Consider the following 15,551-nt stretch of genomic DNA (forward strand, 5'->3'; position numbering starts at 1 on the left):
GCAGAGTACCAGAGTAGAGTAGAGAGTTACTTTACTGGGGTTTCGTACCAGAGACCAAACAGGCGGCTGAGAGCGGTTTGATACGTTTACGTCTGGTTCAGCGACAGCGACAGTGAATCGAGTACGACTGCAGTCATTGGGTGAGCGTAGTGAATGAGTGATTAAGCGTGTAAGTCAAAAGGGACTGAAGTGAATACAGTAAGTGAGGAGGAGGAGGAGGAGGAAGGGGGGGGGGGAGGCACCAGCAGGCCCACTGACTTTCCCACTGACTCATTAGGTGGGTAATTAAGGCACAAAGCTCTGGCCCCGGGGCTCCACCGAGCTGCACTCTGAGCCGCGACTGCTAATGACGGCCGTCCCGGACCTGCGAGAGGCGGAGGGAGCGAGGGGAAGCCACAGAGGTGGAGAAACATGGATTAGTCCGACCGCTCCTCACAGCGAGAGGTGAAAAGACGGACGGGTCGATACTGTTCTCGCTCCGCGGGGATCTAATGGACAGCAAACCCGTCGAAACCCCGTCTGTTTTCATCCGCACAATAATGTGCAATTTATTCACCTTTTCCACCTAAATAACGACATGAAGCACAAATCTTTACAGCACCAGAACTTCACAACCGAGAGCTCCAGAACCGAGATCTCCAGAACCTGCAGCACCCGGAACAGGAAGCTGCAGACCTTCAGCTGCTGCTCAGAGCGTTTTCAACCATTTAAATGAAGGAAATCCGATTGTTTCACATGTTTTATTTGTGGCTGAATTGTCAGTGGAGCCATCAAAAGAGAGTTTGGAAGCTCTTTTTCTGTTTAACACCCCTCTAGTCCTGATCTAAGTCTGGTATTTTACTTTGCATGACGTTGATCTCTTCGTGGAAATAAACAGTTTTTAGAGGAAAATGAGCGAATTCATGAGAAAAGCTGGTTTTTCTAAAGTATCTAAAGCTTATATTTGTCAGATTTATGTTCATTTTGAAGCAAAATTGTAGGTATTTTGTGTCACCTTGTTGGTGCTGTGGTTAGCACTCTCACCTCACTGCATGAACACCCCAGATTTGAACCTGGGTTTGATTTTATTCTCCAGTTTTTAAGTGATGCTAAAGTGCTCTTAAGGGTGAATCTAGATTGATCTGATACCAGTGTGCATTTCCAATAGAAATGCTACACTGACTAGGTAGAGGCCTCAAAAAGTCATGAATGAAACTGTTAAAATCTTTTATGTCTTAGTTCCGTGAGCATTTTGATGGTTATTGTGAACCAGATTTTACTTTGTTTGCAGTGTTGGAGGCTTTTTGATGAGAAGTTAGCAATATCTCCCTGAGTCTAGATCCTCCAGTTTTTCTCTCTCAGTCAAAAAAGATGCATTTGAGATTATTTGCTGATTTAAAATTGTCCCTATGTTTGAATCTGAGTGATCGATTGTTTTGTTTCTGGGTTATAACTTCTCTTTGCTCTCAGAAGTTGACTGCAGCCACTACGTAGGTTTAAGTTGGATAAATGTCTGTAGAAGATGTGTAGATCTGTGATGGATGTGGTCATTAAACATGCAATTAAAATAAATATCTGATCAATCCTTGGTGACGGTCAAACCAGCATCCTGCTCAGTTCAAACTCAGCATTTTGTGGGATCGTCAGCTGAACTGCCACAAAGTTTGGATGCCTCCTAATGACTTTGCAGTTCCCGCTTCATGTTTATTGCTAATTAGCAGATGCCAGCGTGCGAAATCCAAGACGACTCACACTGGGAACGTACCTGCTGAATATCAGCGTGCAGCGGCTGCCTCTGCGGCAGAGCAGAGGAAGGATGGAGGGCTCAGAGGAGCCGACATCCCGCAAACAGAGGCTCCATCTGACGGGAGAAACGGGACTGAAACTTCAGTCGCTCAGGAAAAAGTTAGCTTCTACAACTTCTGCTCTTTCCAGTAATGGATAAATGACAATGCAACACTTCTGTTGAGTATCTCAGTAAAGAAATACACACAAGTTAACATCCAGTCTTTGCCACTTGTGTTGTGCATGTGTGAGTGTGTGTGAGTGTGTATGTGTGTGTGTGTGTGTGTGTGTGTGTGTGCGCGTGTGTGTGTGTCTGTGTGTGTAACCGCGCCCTGGTCAGTGCCTCTGATGATATTTCACGCTGGTAATTTGCGAGCAGCGCCATCGATCTGGATGTGCTCGCGGTGTTTTTAATGCATCCTGGCCGGGATCCTGCTTTATGAGCACTTTTGTGTGCCCGTGCATAATTACGGCGTCTGCCTCAGGCGTCGGGCGTCGGGCCGGCCGTGCCGAAGACGGCCTGCTGGAGGACATTTATCTCAGGTGCGTTCAGGTCAGCAGCCTTCGCTGAGTTTCTCTCCTGTCAATCAGCCCGGAGTTGAAGAGTCAGGGAATTTATTATCCGCATTTCCGGCACAAGTCGACCCCCTTTCGGGATGATTATGTGAGCGTTACGAACACAAGGAGATGAACAGATAATCACTGGTGTTCTCCTCAGATGTTACTGCATCAGATATGTCACTGAACAACTGTACATTCTGTCCTTTAGGCAGAAAAATGACCGGATCGAAGACATTCAGCAAGAAGCACATTTTTTTTCTAATTGATATAAAGTCCTGAAAATGGCTCTTCTGGTCATAAAGGTGTAGAGGAAATAAGAGTAAATGTAAGTTTCCTCATTTGATCACTGGATGTAAAAAGACTCCAGTGAAGTTCTCGCCTCCTCACCTGACGACATGAAGGATCTGCTGCTGAGATCTTAATGCCAGGCGCCGGGCGGAGTCTGTACATGTCCGTGTCCGACTCCTCACACGCTTTGTTTCACACCGGTCCTCCATCACCCTCCACCCCCCCCCCCAACATCGTTCAGCTCTTCCTCGGGGACCCTGAGCCATTTCCAAGCCAACCCAGAGATTTAATCTCTCCTGCAGGTCCCAGGCCGACCTCCGCTCCTCCTTCCCCAGTGACCTCCACGTGCCCCTCCGCCAGGGGTTGTTCTAATTAGACGCCTCGAGCTTTTCAGCCGGCTCCTCTTGATGTGCAGGAGTCACAGTTCTGCTCGGAGCTGCTCCCACGTGGCCGTACTCTGAGAAGGAAACTCATTTCAGCTGCTTGTTTCCTCAACCTCACCCCCACAGCGGAGACCTGAAGTTCATCAGTTCTGGACGGGGGTCTTGTCAAGGCTGAAGGGACTGAGTGGTGCGAGGACGTCTGGAGTGTCGCCATCGTGACCGGTGTTCTCCTGGGAAGGTCACATCAGGAGGACAGGTCAGGTCTTCAGACCCAGACCAACCTGGTCCAGGAAAACCCCCCCGCCATGGGTGATTAGAGGTGACTGGATGCAGGATGCACGCTGCCTTCGGGTTGAGGATCTTCCCAGAGGACGCTTCGGCGTATCGAACAGGCGCAATGGAGAAGGAACCCGGAACGCTGGAACTGAAAAGACGACCTCATTTATTCATTTGTAACAAACACAGAGATCTGTAACCTTTTCCATTAGAAGAGACGTTTTTCTCACTTTCCAACAAATAAAATTAATCTGGAGCCACAGAAGACGTTTAATCATGACAGATGGCACAGATTCTAAAGTCATTCATGTAGTTTTATTAAAGGTGCATTCATGACGTTTCACAACTATAGTTTAGGATTAATGTCGCTGTTTTAGCTTTTGTAGCCATTTTTAACCATTTCAGCCAACTTTAGCTGATTCAGCCCCTCAGGCTGTTTTAACCGTTTTGACCTGTAACCATTTTTTTTTCATGTCATGTTTGCAATTTTTGCTCCATTTTTTTCAGTTTCAAACATTTTGAGTGTTTTTTTTTTTCTTCTTTTTTTGCCAATCCTCATTTTTTTTAACTGGTTTTTGCCAATTTTATCCGCTTGTAGCCTTTTTTAATAGAAATTTTAGCAGTTTTATTCTTTTTACTCATTTTAAATGAGCCAAAAAGGATAATAATAGGAAGGAAATTATTTTAGATATAATTTTCAGTAAACTTCAGAGGAACTGAAGGCGCTGCAGGTTGCAGTTCTCTGATCTAAGGTGTGTGATTGTCTCTTCTTTGATGGACGTGGTGACCTCTCCACCCTCTGCCTCCACCCACGGTCAGCTGTTTTCAGCTTCCAGCTCCATCGTCCAGTACATATTTTAATATTTGCTGTGGTCTGTACAGTCCCTGCTAAGGTCTGATCTGACTTTCCTTTCATTTTTTTGCTGGTTTCATCGTCCCGCCACTGATTCGCCGGCCGGCTCACGTTGCCGTCTTGACACTGAGGACAGGAGATGAGAGAAAAATACAGAAAATAGACACTCGCTTGTAGAGGCAGCAAAAGAGGTTAAGAGCAGAGGAGACCCTTCAAAGATTTTGCTCTTCTCAACACAGTGGGGAATGGATGGAGGGGAGGCGAAAAGCAAGACAGAGGTGGTGGAGAGAGAGAGAGCGAGCGAGCGAGGGGCAGACTCCCCGCCGAGAGCAGAGGCAGGAAAATAGGCTAAATGTGCAAGAAGAGCAAAGCGGGGGGAACTTCCTCCTCCCGTGGCAGAAGGAATCGGAGCTGAGGGGGAAATTTAAAAGGAGGTGGAGGACAGAGGAGTAAGTGCCATTTCCATTTTGCAGCGGTGTGAAGCCTAATGACTCACGGCGGGCTGCTGAGCGCCGGCGAGGATCCTGCAGGTGGTCCGCACCGGAGAGCTGAGCTCCCGAAGAGGCTGAGGCCATTTTAATTGGACGCTGAATAACGATATGACTACTTCACAGACAGACGAGCGGGGCGGTGCACCCAGCTCCAAAAGGCCAATTACAGTACAGGCATGTCATATCGCCTTTATTAAGGCTTTATGAAGGAGCGCAGGTTCACTCCGGGACTGTGTTTCATGGATTTAAGGACTTTATATCAAATTCTGTTGAGAAACCTTTAATACATAACATCACAATGGAAATAATAACCCAGGGAAACAGCATCATTTTGGTTTTAATGACTTTGTTTGTGTCCCTGTTTTGCTTGTATGTTGTTCTGAGGTCAAACTTCAGCGCCTCCCGCAGCGTATAGCTTTTATTAATAGATCCACAGCTTGAGGCGGCTCATAAAACAAATTACAGACATTTAAAGTGAAACAAGAGGGGGGAAGAAGTCAACCACAGGCAGTCGTATGCATCCTGATCCTCCTCAGCCAATGAGGATCCTACAGGAGGGGGGTCCAACATGTGATCAGGTGGCGTCCAGCCAGTCGGTGTCCCGGGCCAGGCCAGCCCCTGAGGTGCAAAGAGTGCATGTCAAGGATAAAGACCACGTCCCAGATGGGCCTGGAAACTCACAAGTCTTTCTCATTAACATTGTAATGCAGAAAAAAACCAACAGCAGCAGGAAACAAAGTTACTGTGGTGCAAAAACACAAAATCTAAAGGTAACAAATGTAAAGCTCCATATGAAACACTTCACCAAAATATAACGTTTTTAATGTATACTGGAGAACAGTTATACTTTGGCTGTATGTGGGTTTGTGCACGTGTGAAATAAAACTGAAATAGATACTGAAAAACATGAATTTTGAAAGAAAATCAAGTGGCGTTGCAGAATGTACACATTTCTAACTGCAGTCTATCAACTTTACGCCTCCATCTGTGTGATTTACTGTGATGCGTATTTAAAGACATTTTCATTTGAGGGGGAAAACTTTTTTTTTTTCCAAAATAATTAATAATTTATCTAATAAACTCCAAATTTCATGATGCTGCAGTACCTCATGGAGCCAATCGGGTCTACGAAAACCTGTTGGAGACTACTGGTCCAAACAAACAGATCCAAACTCCGACTAATGGCTTTGAGGTTCCAGCTCTGTTATTTCTTTCCTTAAAGTGCAGCCATGAGCTGTGTTTTGGCAGAACAGCTGAAAACTGAATCATTATCGTGACACAGCATGTGAAATATTGTGTGTCGTACAGCCTCAGCGTTGGGCAGACGTTCTTACGTCGGAAATAGCCGGAAATGGCCTCGGTCAGGTGAAGTCGGACGCAGCGGTACAGAAGCTTGATGGATGGATGGAACAGGAACTCAGTGTTTTCCGATAATAAAAACACACATCACTTTAGGTGAAGCCAAACAAATCAGCGCCTGGGATTCTTACTTAAGCGCAGCACACCAGCAAACCTAATTGCTTCATTGCTGTGTGGAGCCGCACTAAAAGTCACATATTAGAAATAAATTCCTGCTGCCCTCGGTGGCCCGGCGGCGTTTTCGTCGGCTCCTCCTAATGCGGAGGGAGAAGAAAAAACACGGCGTCCTCGGCGGCTCGCGATGAACGCGTCAGCCTCTAATTGAGCGGTTAGTATTAGCAGAAACAAACAAGTCTCTAATCGTGATGAGGCGAGGAGGCAAGATCGCCAAATGAGAGATGTGGCAGATAGGAGCGGCCCGATCAGAAATCAGGCGCAGTGGGTGGATAATATATGCCAGGCTATTTTCTACCACCATGCAAATGTGCTCGAACCATTCCTCCCAGAGAGTGTGCGTGTGTGTGTGTGTGTGTTGTGTGTGTGTGTGTTCAGAGCCCCGGCGCTCCAATCTTTCAGCTTATTAATTTCGTATTTACTCATTTATTTTTAAATGTGGTGAGTGATGGAAACGCGGCGGGCCGCGGCTCCGAGGTGCCTACACGGCGGGCGGGTTTATGAGGGGAAGTGAGCCGGTGTCAGCGGATTCAATTCAAAGTTTCTTCTTTTATTATTCATGGGAAGTGAGAATCATAAACAAGTCTTGTGAAAGTTACACCTTCAGTGTCGGCTGCATCCCTGTGAGGACATGTTTGAACTTACAGGGACATTATGGGACAATCAGCTCGTCCTTTCTGCTGGACATGAGGGGACAGTGTTGAGTGGAAAGTCTGTCTTTAAGCGTTTTCCATTGACTGAGGCTCAGTGACTCAATGCACCTCCTTGTGGTACAAACTGGTACTGCAACACTAAACCTGTTAGTTCAAGGTGGAAAACTGATTTTGTTGGATATGCAAAAGGAAAATGTTGTCTTTGAGATGACACAAGGAATGAATATTACTATTATTTTTAATCATCATTCATGTCTGTTCGCTCTGTACATGTGTATTTAAAATAAATATATGTAAAATAAGAGCACAATGTCTTCAGATCATAGTCGGTAACAATATCTTACAAATGCTTTCCATTTGGAAGTCCAGCTACGAGGCATTTACCTCCATAAAGCACACTTGAAAATGTTAAACCCTTACTGATACCGATGAGCCATAAAATTATAACCACCTGCCTTAAAGCCTGTCTGTCTGCTGACTTTTCATCGGAGTACCCATTGTCACCATTTTAATGCTTTTTGCTTCCTTGGGCCATTTTTGATCAACACTGATAGCTGTAGAGTATGAACACCATTTCTCTGCTCAAGTAAAAAATCATTTTTTAGGATGAAACGTTCCCTTGCTGCATGCTAGTGGGATGATTTCATCGTCGGTGGCCATAATGTTACGGCTGATCAGTGTACATGTCTCTTCTATACATTCTGAACATCAGAAATGCAAATGCAGCCCGAGAGCGGGGAGACGATCTGAAATAGTTTCAGCAGGTGACTCATTATCTCTGTGAGTGGTGAACAGGTGGTGTTCAGGCTGTTTGTCTTTAATAGAGGAGAAATCAGAACCGCCGCTGCCGTTCAGCGCCGCCGAGCCTTCCAGCCAAAGCAGCTGCTTTTTATTAGAGGTCATGAAGTCTCTTCAGCGGCCTCACGGCGGTGCAGTGGTCAGAACGGTTTGACTCTGGGTTAAAGGTTTCTGTGTGGGGTTTGCATGTTCTTCTTCCATCGGATTGGCCAGACATGTTGCAGAGCATGAAGGCGCAGAGCTGATGAACGATTTGTGGTGATGTGTAACTAATTAATGCTTCTGGAGTCTGAAAGTGAATCAGAGCACCTGGAAAACATGCAAACCTTCCAGAGAGAGGCCTCCACACTGCTAATATGTTTTATTGCTTGTACTAATTTCTCATTTTAAAGTTTTCTTTTAGACCTGGTGTTTGTTGACGTTTCTATTGTCCTCCGTAGTTTTTATTTATTCAGTACTGTATTCACCTGTAACCTGTTTACTCCTGATCCTTATGCTCAACTCACAACCCAATCTGTTCCACTGGGGATTAACTCACACACACACACACACATGCACACACACACACACACACACACACACACACACACACACACACACACACACACACACGCACACACACACGCGCAGCGCTGCAAACATCTGGACGTCATGCAGATTTCCGCCCAGCCTCATCTCTCCACCCTAAACAGAGAATTTGCATAACCCTGACGTTGGAGCGCCTTACATAACATGAAAGAGGAGAAGCTTCTTGTGAGACTGAAATAGGTGCTGGAGACGTCTCCCGCTGGATTAACAGCTTCTCCACTCATTTTTCTTCTCCATGTTGCCACAAGAAACAGAAAGACAAAGCTGCTGCCGTGACGACTTTCTATGGTTGAATAATCCAGCCTGGGCTTTTCCTGTTAGATCCATCTCCAACCAAACATCTCACAAAGTGTGTTCTGATTTTAACTCTCACTGACATGTAGCGTCTAGTTACCTGATTACCAGTGAAGTCGCACCAGCAGGAAGAAGAGCTACATTACTGCTAAAGCAGTAAGATGAGCGTCAAAGTCCGTCTTCATGGTCTTCATTAGAGGCCGAGCCCCTCCGGACACGGCTGCCTTCAGCATGGGCTCTAATGTATTTTAATCTGGTGAGGATGAGGATGATGACGATAGTGATGATGGTGAGGATGATGGTGAGGATGGTGACGATGATAGTGATACTGATGATGATGATGATAGTCATGATGGGGATCGTGATGGTGATAATGATGATGATGGTGAGGATGATGATAATGGTAGTGATGATGATAATATTAGTGATGGTAATTATGATAGCGATGATGATAGTGATTGTAGTGAAACGGATGATAGTCATGATGGTGATGATGATGATAGTGATGACGGTGGTACTTTTGATGATGTGATGATGGGTATAGTGACGATGATGTTGATGATGATCGTGATGGATGTGATGATGATGATGATGATGGCCTGATGAAAATGGACAGACGGATGCTATCAGATCTGTCAGGGTAAATATAAGTGGGGAAAATCCTCTCTGGACTCCGTCCAGACTTGAGACGCCCAGCAGCAGGACGGCGGCCTGACACCGGGAGACGAGCCGGTTCAGTATGTGCGGCCATGTGTCGGACTGCCAGCAGCAGACAGGAGGGAAACAGCTGAAAGGCTGTTTGTTATTTATCAGATGAACTGTGCATGTTCCCATCACTCCGCTGTGAACATGGAGCCAGACTCACACACACACACACACACACACACACACGCACACTCGTTCCGTCTTCAACTCCCTCTGTACCCTGATCGATGTCCCACTGTCGGCAACCCCAACCTGTGTTTAGCATTAGCAGCATTAGCATTAGCTTTTCTCAGATGACACAACCCGGCGGTCACAGAAGTGCGGAAGATTGCGTCATGTGAGCGAGATTTTCTGAGCTCGTTATCCGTGAACGTCGATGTGAGACTTGATTTTCTCCGACACGCAGTGAAGCTGAGTTTTACAGACGCTCAGCTTTGCAGGTTTGTTTGTAAAGATCAGAAGATCACGGCGATGTAAACAGCCGTCGATTCAGTCTGAAGTCTGATCTGTCAGCCGCAGCATCTCCACGTTTTCCAGAAGACGACGATCAGTCCCACTCTTCAGACGTTCATACAAATGTACCCCCCCCGTTTCCCCCCCGCCTCCATCTTTAATGGCGATGTCTATTTGACGGCTTTGCGTCAAACACAATTTCCCAGAAAAACCAATTTGCTGTTTGTCAGCCAGAACCGCCACCCCCCCCCCTTTTTTCTCATTATTTGTCGCAAACTGATTGGTTCCTGTGAGTTTTGAGCCTCTTCTCCAAATGTTCTTCCAGGTAAACATGACAAAGGTTCGAACGCCGACGACCAGAACCAACCCGACGCTCGCCAGGCCGCTAATTCCACACTCGACTGCTCGTAATGCGTCGCGTACGGAGAGTAAACGTCCCTCTGGAAGGGTCCGGGAGGAAGCGTCTTGGCTCTTGGGGGCACATCACGATGAAGAAAGCCATGTTTGATGAATCGACGTGTCAACGGCGTATCTGAGGGCCTCCGGCGCCGATTATTAGCAGCTCACGCCGCGATTAGAGACGTACGCAGAAGGCACCGGTGGCTGTGTTCAATCCCACTAATTGAAACAGTTCCTTATTTACTCATCTCAACCGGAAGGGGCGGGGGGGTTGGAGAGCCGGTTCGGTTGGAGCTAGCGCCTCGTGCTTTTGGGTGGGGGAGGGGGGGGGGGGGGGGGGGGCGGCGGGGGAGGGGAGGGGTGTTCACGTTGTGCCCAAACGAAACGGGAAGGAAGCAAAATCACAGATCACAGAAGGATTAATTCCATTTCTAAAGGCAGAGGGAAGCAGCGAGACGGGAGGCGGGCTGGCGGGTGGGTGGGGGGGGGGTGAGGGGATGGGGGGGCGGCCTATTTCTTTGTGCTAATTCCTCCACGCTCTTTACCTTCTAAAGCTCCTGCATTGTGGCGCAGTAGGACAGAGTGTGATTGAGAAATTTTGAAGGAGTATTTTTAGACAAAGCGCTCGCTCGCCCAAAGGGGGAAACAGCATATGATTCTCCTCTCTTCTTCTTTTTTCTTCTTCTTCTCTTTTTGAAACTTCAGTGGATTCACAATGAACCTCTGGATCTGTAGCCTGCAGGCAGACTTGGGACTGAATCAGCTCTGTATCTTCATACTGGGAGCTGCTTCCTGATTGGCACCAGAAAATTCCTCATTTCTCCCTTTTTAAAAAAATCTCTCTGTTTTCTCCCTCTCTCTCTCTCTCTCTCTCGCTCTCTCTCTCTCTCTCCCTCTCTCTCTCCCTCTCTCTCAGGCCTGGTGATGCAGCAGCTCCATGCATCGCTGTGCTGCTGCACTAATACAGTCCCTATCTGTCCCTATGAGTGCTTCATTTTTCATGTCACATTTTTTGAAATGTTCCCTTTTGATTTTTTTTCCTTTCTTCTTTTTTTTAAAAAAAGCAAAAGTATCAAGCTTAATCCTTTCCTATTTTAAATAGTTTTAGCTGTTAATTCTTCAAACTGTTTTTTTTTTTTTCCTTCATTGGCTGTTAGCAAAGAGCCACATGCGGCTCCTGATACTAAACTATCACGCTGCGTTCAGGTGGAATGTGTCGATTCTGTCGCCGGGTTTTATTTACCTGACCATCGGCTGCCTGATTCCAGTGTGTTTATTTCCCCGCCGCCGTCTGGAGATGCCCCACTTCCATATTACACGCTGATTAGAAATGAGTAGGCAGCGTGTTTACACCGGAAAATCCAGCAAGAAATTCAGCATAAACAGTGTTTTGATATTCCTGTTGAAAGACACTTAAATCCAACAATGCCTGACGCAGAGACAGGAGACGAGCATCCAGCAGCTGCGAGAGGAGAAGCTGATTTCAACTCTTTATTGGTTAAAGTTGGGATGCTCTGATACCGACACCGGCTTCGGGGATCAGGAGGATGCTGATGGAGGAGTCGTACTATGTGCAGCGGTCAAAAACCAGGTGGTCAGAAAAAAAAAATCATGGGAATTAGGGTTTATTTTGTAGCCATAATTCTACTTTGGCAGCCAAAATTTCAGTTAATTTGAATCACTTTTGCATGAAATTTTGTGGGTTTTTATTCAGTTGTATGTATTAGAACAAATTCCTACATCCTTGTATGTTCCTGGTTCCTGGTGTTTTATCTCAAACAGTGAACAGAATCTCTTTTGCATCGCGAACAAGCCGGCTGTCGCCGGGACTCATCACCTCTTAGCCGAGCTCCCATTCCTGCAGAGATTCATGAGAAAGCCGTTCCTCGATATGCAGACAGTTGCTGCATGATTTCAGTTTTTACTGCGTAGACCTGGTGTCCAGCTTGGTGGTTTGCATGTTTGAGTTTGCTTTGAGACTTTAGTGTGAAGACAATCTAGCCATACATTTATAGGAATGAAGCAAGAATGGGTCTTCCCTTTTTTCAATGTTCTGGAGAACAGGGGTTGAAATTATTGATTTGGATAATTAGAAAATGTATCACTGACTTTTAGAATGCAATGAATTTTAAGACATTGATATTTTCTAGAACAAAATTTTCTGAAACAATCGCTGCCATTTAGCCTGTCAATCAGCAAAAATGTTCAAATGACAACTAATTATAACTTCAGTCCCTGATGGGAAATTAAAAAAAAAAAAAAAAGGCTGACATGAAGAAATCAATTTGTTACAAAAATAGTTTCACTAGTACAACATCCTCTCACGCCGGCTGAACTGGAAGTCACTGGCGAATCATGTGACCTGGTGTCACCGTTCAGAACGGCGGCGCTCAGCGACGCGCATGACAGCAGTGAGACTCTCACTCTTTCAGAGTGATTACACTGAATTTAAGGAGTAGCCGAGGGTAGAAGGTTTGACTGATCACATGGACACATTCAGCAGCATATTCATTCACATTCACTCTCAAAATGCAACTGGTGGCTGCCGGCATTAGCTGTTTTATCTTTTTCAGCTGTTTATTTCCTGTAGCTATTCTATCCTCCTGAGCTAGTTTAGCCTTCGTGTATAGATTGCATATAGAGCATAAATTAAGCTTAAAGGAATTTAAGACTTACTCATTGGCACTCGATATCAGTAAATGTCTAAAGTTTAGTGCTCGTCCTTTAAAATAGTGGTATCGGTGCGTCCCTCGTCCAAAGACATCATTCGCCCTTTAAAAATGAAAATAAAAGGGCGTTGCTTCCAGCAGACAGGTCCAGATATTACCGCAGGTCTCTGCCAACAATCCGGGGCCAATCTCATCTGCATGTTCCAGCCTTAATAACCTTCTGCTCCGACGTATTTGCGGCTATAAGTCGGGCTTATGACGTCTTTATTTGGCCCTAATTCTCGGTGTGTTATCTGTGAAGCTGCACCTGATATCAGAGCCGTAAAGACACTGCAGGTCAGCCGGCTGGAAACACTCATCCACTCATCCTAAAGAGTTTTTCTGTCCCTTTCTAACAAACCCGAATCAAACTGGAGCTGCGAAACATGATTAACCTTGAAAATAACTAAAATCCAGCTCATGAACTTTGATGTGTTTAGAAAGTTTCTACTGTACCTTGTTTTACATTTTTAGCTTCTTGTAGCAGTTTTTTGTTACTTCACTCCAGTTTTAATCATTTTAACACTGTAAAACCTTTACTTTTTTCCTTTTTTTCAGAAGCTTAAGATCATTGTCCCACTAACTGTAACTTCAGCAAACATCCATCAGTCATTATACGTCATTTTAAACTTCTGCTGTTTTACTTTTCACACTTAAATCACTTTTTCCTCTACATTCATTTATTCTGGCCACCGCTTCTTCAAATTTTCTTATTTTTTAAATTTTATTGTCTTAAATACGCCACCGTCTCCACAGGATGGTGTATAAAAGTTCCATGTTGCAGCTATTTAATGCAGAGATGAAAAACCAAGCTGACTTTGGTGTAAAACTTTTATTTTGAAGATCTCTCACTGATAATGATGTCGATGAAACTTCTGTTAAATATGAAAAATGAAATAATATTTATAATCAAAAGATTAATCAGGCTTTAGAAAACTGGCCATACAAGAAATATGTAGTAAAAGTGGAATCTGGGGTCAGGGGTCATTTGTTTTTGCCGCCGCGGCTCAACGGAGAACCCGACCCCTCTTTAAATAGAAGAAATCAGGCTTCCTTTGTAGAAATGAAGGAAAAAAATGGACGTGATTTATCATGTAAAGCGAATTAAAACTGCTACATCTGCAAAACATCGCTATATTCAAAATCCATCTTTTTAAAAAATAAGATAATGCATTTTTAATGCACTAACAAATGACTGTGATTAATCACTCTTATTAATTTCAGTTGAAGAACACTGGTAAAAACAGGTCTTTACTCCAGGCGTCGAACCAACAACCCGTTCCAGACAAAAGAACTGGAAGCAAATGAACGGGCTCCTTTCTGGGGGTTTTGTTGAACATTTTCTTGGATTATTCAGAAGCATTTGGTTCAAAAAACACAAATTTCAGGCCAAAGAACCTTCAGCAGTGGATGATAAACTCTACACACTTTCAGAGTTTCTCACAGTTTCGTGTTCGTTTGATGTCGATCGACCAAGAAAACCTGCGCAGCTTGGCAGCGAGCGCCATGTTCCCATGTGCCGAAATATTCCTGATGGAAAAGATCCGCCGTCCGAGTCACTGAGAGAAGTTTCTGGTTGTTTTGGCTCTTTGTCTTTTTTATTATTATTGTTTTGTGGTTCTTGAAGAAGTTTTGTCTTTTCTTCCTGTTCTTTGTACTGATTGGAGCCATGTTAACATTTTCAGTGAAATGTTTCCTTTTTAGCTGTTTGAGCTTTTACAACCTCATCTTTATTTTTGTTTTTGTTTCACAGCCGCCTGCACAACATTTCCAGTAAAAACGCTTGATTTTTGCGTTTTCGTTTCAGAAAAGTTACCAGTTTACACGGCAACAGCAGAAAAGTTTGTTTCTAGAATGAAACACTGTAAACATGAACACCGGGACAAACAGGGTCATGACTGTCAACTTGAAAATTACCAATATGAATGATAAAAGTTGAACAACCCCCCCCCCGACACACACACACACACACACACACACACACACACACACACACACACACACACACACACACACACCCGACCTCCCACTGAACTTCTACACATTGACTTTTCCCATGAATGTGAAGCCTTCGGTCTGTGTGTCTCATTGACTCTAATTAGCCGTAGCGGCATTTCCCACATCTTGTGACAGCTTGTAGAGGAACCCCCCCCCCGCCCCCTCCTGGATCCAGATCTTTGTGTTGGCGTTCTCCCACGTGCCCCAGCTGTTTGGCCCGCAGTAAATGTTGCCACATCCAGCGTTCTGCTGGGATCCGAGCCACCGGAACATCCGGGCCTCGGCTCCGACCTCTCGTACAGCGCCCCCCCACCCCCCCCCGGCAGTTTTCTAATCTAATTGCCTCCATTCCTGAACCCGACCCGCTCTTCCTTCCCACGCTCGTTAGCAAACATCCCGATTGGCCGGCGCCGCCTGACAGAAGCTCGCTGGAACATCTGCTGGTTCCCTCAGCGAGACGCTGTCTGCTGCTGGTCTTCATCCTGCTCGCCGATGGGGAGGGCGGAGGGGGCGGAGGGGCGGCGAGCTTTATTCAACAGGAGACCGTCCACAACTTTTAGCCTCGGCTCACGGGTTCCGCCTCGTTAACGCCACGCCGGCTGGCCTCGAATGTTTGGGGCGGTTTCGAGTTGAGTATGAAACATAAAGAAGCACCTGTGGAGCGTCCTGGACTCTTATCATCGGGCAGATTGAGAGGAAGGAGCGGAAAGCTAATTGCCTCAACAAACGACAAGCGATTTTTAAATCAGTGGTGGAGATCGAACTCCGCCGCCGTGCTGCGGGGCGGAGCCGGTGAGCTGAAACCC

General features: G+C 45.6%; 1 protein-coding gene across 2 annotated transcripts in view; it reads left to right on the forward strand.

The window, feature by feature from the left end:
- rftn1b (raftlin, lipid raft linker 1b) overlaps positions 1-15,551 on the forward strand; it is a 141,218-nt gene that overhangs the window by 43,463 nt on the left and 82,204 nt on the right. The gene's annotated exons all lie outside the window — the stretch shown is intronic.

This window comes from Salarias fasciatus, chromosome 11 (genome assembly GCF_902148845.1).
Source record: "Salarias fasciatus chromosome 11, fSalaFa1.1, whole genome shotgun sequence".
Lineage (NCBI taxonomy): Eukaryota > Metazoa > Chordata > Actinopteri > Blenniiformes > Blenniidae > Salarias > Salarias fasciatus.